The sequence below is a fragment of the Molossus molossus genome, unplaced genomic scaffold (genome assembly GCF_014108415.1).
Source record: "Molossus molossus isolate mMolMol1 unplaced genomic scaffold, mMolMol1.p scaffold_m16_p_13, whole genome shotgun sequence".
In the NCBI taxonomy this organism is placed as follows: domain Eukaryota; kingdom Metazoa; phylum Chordata; class Mammalia; order Chiroptera; family Molossidae; genus Molossus; species Molossus molossus.
The window spans coordinates 46236209-46244594 of NW_023425348.1; positions in this window are offsets into that span (position 1 = coordinate 46236209).

The window sequence follows — 8386 nt, forward strand, 5'->3', positions numbered from 1 at the left end:
TGATTCAAGCCCTTCCAAGGTCATTTTGAAGACTTCCAGCCTGTGTTAACAGAACAGATGCAGTCCCTAGCCCCTTGCCAGTGGTCAGATCCCAGCCCGTTGTTCCTGTGTTCCACCTTGATGCCTTGAGGTCTAGAGGGATGCCTGGGCCTCCCCTGTTCTCTGCGGCCCCAGCTACCCTCTGCTGCCTGAGGGACACCCCTGCTGTCAGGTTGGGAGAAAGGCCCTCTGCTCTGTCCTCTCCAGTGTTTTGGAGGTCAGGAAGTTCTCCCCAAGGTCTGGCCCTGTCCTCCCCTCCCAGGAAGTGACTTACCTTAGCATTACCTTACAGTAGTAGACTTTCCTGGAGGGGCAGAGTAAAGGTCCATTGGGGAGTAGGCAGGAGATTCTATAACTCACCAAGACTTGGGTTCTAATCCCAGGTTTGCCCAATACTGGCTTAGTAATTTTGGGCAAGTCATGGAAATTTTTGGATCCTCATTTCCTAATCCATAACCTGCAGTAATGATTTTTGCCTTCAAGCAGAGGTATGAGGATTGAAATAAAAGGAGTGAGTTGTCCAGCACTGGGCCTGGCATGTAGTAGGTGTTCAAATTAATGACTCCCAATCTCAGAATAAACGCCCATGCTCCACCTGGTAAGAGCTGTTCTTCCAAATGACTCCACAGGGTATTTGGAGAAATAGAAGCATAGAGAAGTTAAGGTCTTGGTTGGCTCCAAAGGAGCCCTGGACACAGGAACGAGGAATGCCCGCTAAACCCTGGGCCCTCATCTGTGTGTGTGCTTGCAGGATGGTAGAGAATCTCCCATTCTTTAGGCCAGTGAAGGTGCCCCGTGCCAGGACCTTAGGCTGCAGCCTTCAGTCAAGGATCTTTAGGTTCTTTCACTGGGCAGGACTCTTACCCACCACCCTGCCTCTGAGGGACCTGGCCCGGGGAGACAAGTGGGATATTCTCAGAGAATGGGGTGGGGAAGGAGTCAAGACCTTGGTCGTCCTTTCTTTCACACCCTCTTAATGGCCCTCGGGGTCTGGGCTTCTGGTGGGGTGTGGCTCACCCCTCTGGAAGAAGAACGTCACTAGAAGAGTAGCCAGAGGCAGGAAGACTCAGGAGAGATGGAGACTCAGCGGGTGGGGATGGTAGAGATAGAACCCGAGCCTCAGGAGACAGAAACGGACCTTCGAGCAGCAGCGAGAGAAACAGAGACATATAGACCTACCCGTCTGCAAGAAGAGCAGGCACTCGAAGACAGTGACTGGGCGGGGCCAGAGGGGGTGTGGCCATGCCCCTGTTCCGCCCTCCCCTCAGGGGCGTCACGTGGGCGGGCGGAAGCGCCCAGCGGGGTGGGCGCGCCCGGCCTGAGGCAGCGAGTTCGCTGCCGCGCGTGAGTCTGTGTCAGCGCCGGAACCGCGGGTCTCCGCGTGGAGCCTTCACTCAGGTCAGTGAGGCTGCCGGGGCCTCCTTGTTCCGCGCTCCTTCCCCAGGTGTGGCCCGGACTCTTCCCATTCCGCAGAAGGGAACGCCGAGGCCCCGCGGCGATTCTGTGCCGGTACCTACTTCCGCGGGTGTTTCTCCTGGGTTGCGCTGTCTGTTCTTCGGTTCCGCGGTGGGGATGGGGTCGCCTTCCGAAGATGCGCCGTCGGGCCGGAGACCGTAGGGAGGAGGGCGAACCGGCGGGACAGGGGGCTTCCAGCCCCCAGCCCTTTGGCGTGAAGGCTCTCGGGATCAGGAGCTAGCCCATCTTCGGTCGCCTTGCTTTTCTCGTCTGTGAAATGAAGGCTCCCACTTCGTTGACCGCGGAGACCCCTACAGCTCTGCACATTGCTACCACCCTATGCCCGGGACCTGGGCAGTGACCTTGGGAAAACTACTTCCGGTCCCTGCGCCCCAATTTCCCACCAGTAAATGGTGGCATGGCCTCCCAAGAGCCCCTGCCTGGCCCAATTGCTGGAAAAATAAGGAGGTGTGTGTTCATACTGAATGGGGTCAAGCCTGGAGTGGGTGTTTGGGACTGAGAGAGCAGACTTGGAGTACAGCCTGGGGTCCATGGGGTGGGTGTTTGGTCCCAGATCGCCAGGGGTGTTTTTGTTGCTGGGGACCTTAGGTCAAAAGTCATCACAATGTGGCTTCTGGTAAATGCAGCCCCTCCCCCAAAGCTCCTGTCCTGGGAAGGCCCTGATCCCCAGGCTTGGGCTGGCAAGGCAGCAGGGGCAGAGAGACATGTAGAGGTACTCCGGAGGATTTGACTGAGCACCGAGGTCCAGACAGTCACCCAGGATGCCTGTCTGTCCTCAGCAGAGAGTGCCTGGTCTAGGGGAGACCTCCCAGTAAGCTCATTACAGGGTAGAAGGATACCGCAGAGTCACAAAGACAGGTGTAAACAGGCACAGAGATGGAATGAGGGACTGAAACTCTTGGAGCCCGGAGTTCTTGGAGGAGATGACTGGAATGGGCCTCAGCAGTTCATTGGCAGTTCACAAGGATAAGGACCCTCCAGAGAAGGGCATAGCTTGTGCAAGGGCAGGAACTTACGTGGCCTATTTGAGGAATGGTGAGGAGATGGGTATGGCACGAAGGGGTAGCAGGAGCAGGGTGTAGAGAGAACTTATCCCCCGTTCCATGGCTGGTCCAGAACCATGGGATTGTCCAGAACCTGGCCTGAGGACTCTGCCTCCCCATTTGCCATTTGCTTACTGGAAAAGGGCAAGAGGGGGCTGTCCCAGGCAGAGTCCTGACAACTAGGGAGATGGAAATTGGGAGAGGCTACCAGGGGCCCAGATTGTACCCAAGCTTCATTGGGATGTTCTCCACTTGGCCCCAGCCTCACACCCACCACCTGCTGGGCTCCAGTCATGCTTTTCCATACATCAAGCCTCAGCCTTTTGTGCAGGTTGCTTGTCTCCCACCACCCCAAAGTTTTCTTCCCTCAAAATCTCTTAGATCCTTTGGGACTTCAGAGGTGAGCTGCTTATTGCTGCCTAGCCTTTTAGGCCTGTGTAATGACTCAGCTTAGCAAGGGCCTCCTTGGAGTTCTGTGGGGAAGGGGCCTGCAGAGCTATGAAGATGTCTGAGACCTGGGGCAGTCCCTGTGCCACCACCAAACCCTATATTAATAAAGTAACAAGTCCCCAGACTTCTCAGTTCCTCAGAGCCTCCATTTCTCCATCTGCAGGATGGAGTGATAAGCCCTGGTCCCATGCTCCAAAAAGAGCCTGGTCTGGGGCAAGAGCTGGGCCTGAGTCTAAATCCTGCCCCCAGCAGTGAGTGTTTGAATGAAGAAAAGGCAGAATCTGGGGGAAGAGGTCAGTTCAGAGAAGTAAGGGGTCTCTGAGAGTCCTAGGGGCTAGTGATGGACTAGCCCATTGGTTGGAAGAAGGGAGTCCCCTCTACTCTCCGGGGCCCTCTCCCCTCCCCACCCCATTCTCCCTTTGGCCAAGCTCAAAGCCAGCCGGCTGATGCCCAAACAAGTAGCTTCTGTTCCCAGGGCAGGGGGAGGGGAGATAGGCCCTGGGCACCAGGCCTGACCCTGCCCCCCCCCCCCCCCAACTCTCGATCTTAACCCTTGGAGGCCTGGGATGGCCCTGGGCTGTTTGAGAGCTGCTATCTCTTGTCCACCAGCCTGTTTATTCTAGCCCCCTTTAGGCTTTCAAGGATTCTTTTGCAGGAGGAGGGGGTGTGGTAGGATGTGAGTTGGAAATGGAGAAGGAAGGAAGGAATGGAGGTGGGAGGGAGGCTGAAGCAGATATGGCCATGAACAGTCAGAGACCACTTGGCCCAGAAGCTTTTTTCACAGATGGGGAGACTGAGACTAAGGGCCAGAGACTGGATGAGGATCACACAGAGAGCCCGGGTGGGGGTCAGGATGGACCCCGACTCCTAGTCTGGTCCCTCTCTGGGAAAGGAGAGGGAAAGAAAGGGTGCTCTCCTAATTTGAGTATCTATAGTGTGCCTGGTACTACGCATTTGTTACTTTATTAACTTTACATCATTCCACAAGACAAGGCTCACCCTCCAGTAAAAGGGGAAGAAACTCAGAGCTGAGTAATGACGTTAGCCAGGATTACAACATCCGCAAACATGCACTCAGCAGTGTTGCAGGCACTTTTATGTATGTTAACCAGTTTTGTTCTCCAAACAACCTTAGAAGTTAGGTTCCAATCTACAGATAAGGAAACTCCCTGGACAGAGAGACAAAGTCACTTGTCCAAGGTTACAGCAAATAAATGGTAGAGGCAGGATCAGGATTCAGGCTTTTGTTTGCCTCTTTGGCCCCATTTCCCCTCCCCTAGCCTGACCTCACCCAGGGTCCCACTCAGTAATGGGCTTTCCCCTGGGTGGTGGCCAAGGCAGCAGGATGTGACCTCAGCTAAGCAGACCTGGCTCCCCTCCCTCAGGAACAGAGTCCAGCCACTCTCACCCCCTCCTCTGGTCTCAGGCAGGCTGGACTCATCTCTTCCACAGCTCTGCACAGAGGGGTGATTGATGTTTCAGGAAGGGGTTCTGCAGTAAGGGTGTCCGCTCCAAGGGTGTGAACACTGGAGGATATGGGGGCCTTCAGAGATCCCTTATAAGTACACTACCCATAAAGCTCAGGGCTTGCTGCTGACTCCCAAGTGCCCCCAGCCTTGATCAGAGAGAACATTTTGTCCACTTAACCCCACCCTGGTTGGGCCTCCAGACCTCTACATTCCAACCAGGGCTCTGGGGAGGACAGTCCTAACCCAAAGAGGCAGATGACCCCAGGTGTGAGGGACGGCTTTGGGGGTTGGGGGCAGTTCATGATTGGTTTTCCGCATGACCTTCCTGTGGAATTTCTCTCCGGCTCATCCTTTGGAATTATAGTTCAGAAGGGAGAAGTCTGTTCTATAATCAGGACATCTGTCCTAAACCATTGGGACAATAAGAGTGGCTAGGAGGGGATGTGGAGTTAAGTGACCAATTTAATAACCAAATTATTTGATAGTGTAATGATAGTAGTGGTAGCTACTGTTTCTTGGAAGCTTACTATGTGCTAGGCACTGTGCTCAGCATTTTATATAATGATTTCATTTAATTCTCAACAATAGTCTTATGGGCTAGGCACCATTCTCATTTTACTGATGAAGAAACTGAGACCCAGAGAGGTTAAGTGATTTGCCCAAGATAATCCATTTCATGGTAGAGCCATGAGTCTGAATTTCTATTGTTCCACAGTGAGAACCCTGAGTACTGGGAGACATTGCCACCAGAGGAGATTTAAACCTTGTCCCACCTAGGAATTCCTAGTCAGGGTGGCAGGCAGGACTGGAGAGTCACCTGGTCAGGTAACACTGCTGGTAACCAGCTGAGGGGATGGGACTAGTTTCTGTCAAGTGCTGAGCCCCCATGGGCCCAGCCCTAGAATGAGCGCCTTCTGAGGTCTGCTTTCTACTCTTGTCCTGTCCGCTCAGCTTTGCTGAATGCAATGGTTCTCCCAGACTCCATTTTGCTGAAGAAACTGATGTCAGTAGAAGTGACTTGCCTGTGGTCTTTCAGCCCAGGAAAGGGACAGCTGGGACTGGCACCCAGGCAGGGGGCTCTGAGGCCTGCATTCCACCTCCCTGCCTGAGGTCTGGTCAGGGCCTCCTGGGACTCTCACACCCTAAGGTTCCTTCAGACACTGCCCACATGCCTTGTCATAGGGCCCACATCTTTCCCCCTGACCAAATGAAGAACCCAATTCCTCTCAGAGTGACTGAGATCAGGTATAGCTGGGTGACAATGACTAATTAAACAGACATGGAAAAAATGGTTACAGAGCTAAGAGGACAAGAAGCATAGAACAGCTGTGATCAAGAGTGTGGTGCTCGCCCTGGCCGGTTTGGCTCAGCGGTTAGAGCGCCAGCCTGCGGTCCTGAGAGACCCGGGTTCGGTTCCCGCTAAGGGCATGTACCTTGGTTGCAGTTTGTCCCTGGCTCTGGTCAGTTGTGCGGGTGGCAGCCACTCGATGTGTCCCTTCACATCGATGTTTCTCTCTCTCTCTCTCTGTTCCTCTCTCTCCCTCCCACTCTACCTGAACAAAAAATGGAAAAATGTCCTCGGGTGAGGATTAAAAAAAAAAAGAGTGTGGTGCTCATGGTGAAGGGTCCAAAGGAGGATTCAGGGGTCAGAGAGCCCACCCTGGGAGAGAGGGATGTGGCAAAATCTTTCACCTCCTTATTATCTTTGCTGTTGTGAGGGTAAAGATTGTGAACCAAAGGGGAGGAGGGGGAGGAGATTGAGAACTCTTACAGCCTCTTCTTGTCCTCATTTTCAGGTCAGGGAGCCATAGACACACCTGGAATCTCAGCTGCTCAAGCTCCTGGGAGTGCCTGGTCTATCTCCTTCTGGCCATGCAGTGCTGGGGTGGGCCAGCCCCACCCCAGCGGAGCAGTAGCAGGACTGAGCTATTACTGCCTATTTTTCCCCCAGGTGCCTGGGTCTCCATGGCACTTTCCCTACCACTCCAGAGGGCATTGCCCTGCTCCTGGGCAACCCCTTCTCTCTTGGCCCCCCTTTCTACCATAATTCGGGGCTAGGGCTCAGTTAGGCCTGAAGTCAGGAGCCCATGGTATGTCTCTGATCTCTGGCTCAGTAAGAGACCTTGCGCTGTCACTTATCTTCAATGGACTCAGTTTTCCTGGAACTTCAGTGAGGGAGCAGGAAGCAGCAGCTCCTGATACGTCCCAGGTCCACCAGCAACCAACCAAATAGGGCAGGTGAGAGGCGAGGCAGGTTGAGGTGGGGGCTTCTTCATCCCTCTCCTGTCTTCCCTCTCCCCACATTGAGCAGCTGCAATTTTAGGATTCTGAATCTGAGATCCTAGGCATTAGGGATTCAAGCAATTCCCAGCTTCCAAATTTCCAAAATTCTAGGTTCCAAGAGCCTGCAAATTGGGTAGGGTGGACCCCGAGTTGAGAGCTGCGTGGACTCTGTGCCACACCTTGGCTGGCTGGCGCCAGACTGATGAGGACTGGAGTTTCTCAGGACTGCTTGGGGGTGAGTGGCCCAGATGGCTGCCAGGCTCTGTGTGCTCTCTGCACCCACCACCCCAGCATACACACCCAACTGCCCACTTTCAAGAAGTCTGAGAACCAGGCCCTGCAAGGGACTAGGAGGTAGCAGAAGAGAGCCATCTTGGTGGGGAGTTAGGAGGGGACAGACAGGGGCTAGGCCTCCTTTTTATTTGTTGGTGGCGGGGCTGTCTTCCTGGATACCAGGACAGAACAGGTTAGCTGGGTCACACAGCAAGGTCTGGGCCACACTGCTGGGCAAAACAGGCACTCCTGGGACAGGATGTGGTTCAGCAGGCCCAGGGCCAGCCTTAGGGGGGTTAGTGTAACTAACATGTCTGAGCCCAGGAGCCTGAGGGGAGATACTGCCCCTCCTCAGGGGCCAGGGCAGCTGGGCCTGGGCTGAAGCCTTTCAGTGGTTCACAGTGCCTCCTCCAACTCCTTCTGGTACCCACCTGGGGCACAGCAACTGCCCTGAAATGGTCCTGGGCATACAGCAGGATCTGCCCCTGGGGAGGAGGCCTGTTACCTCCTGTGAAGGAAACATACCCCCTCCTGGAAGACTTCCTGGCTGGGTGAGCCCCTTCCTGCTCCCCAGCCCTCTGGAGGTACTATGAGTGTGCTTGTGTGTGCACCTGTGTGCTCTTGGACCCAGATGCGTCCTGAAGGTCCTGTGCTTTTGCCTGTATGTGGGTGTGATCAGCATTTGATGTCTCACTGAGTTGGGGTAGGAAGTGCTTGGCTCTGCATCTCTTGATGTGTGAGCTGGGTGAGGCTTTCCCCCACTTGAGTGAGGCCCTTTGTCCGGATGGGTCTACAGCTGAAATGCGACAGTTTGTTTCCAAAGGCCTCTCTAGCCTGGTAGGGAGAAAGGGGGTTCCTTGAGGGCAGGGTTGGGGACTGAGCTTTGTCAAACGACAACAGCACATTTCTGGGGTAGTGTCTCTCTTGCTTGGTGAAGGTGTGCCAGAGCCTCAGCTAAAGTCCTACCTCTCCCCTCAGACAGGCTGTTCCTACTCCTTCTGTTGTCTACTCAGCTTTAAAGATAGACCTGCTAAGCCTAGGGAGGCTGAAGGTCCAGGGAGTGTCTAGTAGTTCTGTTCTAGGACATGAACCAGGACACTCATCTGCCTCTGCGTGTGGCCCGAAAACCTACATTTCTCAGTGCAAGGCCAACCCAGCCAACTCACTTGGAGGAGGGGAGTTGCTCCAGTGTCTCTGAAGTCACCTGAGAAGAACTCCCTCTCCCAGTTCTTTCAAGGAACAGGCAAGTGGAAGGGGGTGGGAGGTCAGGCATGGGGGCCTGGGCCCTTGTCTTGATTTGCTGTGTGGCCCTGCTTAGGTTCTTAACTCTCTCTGGGCTCACTTTCCCCTCCT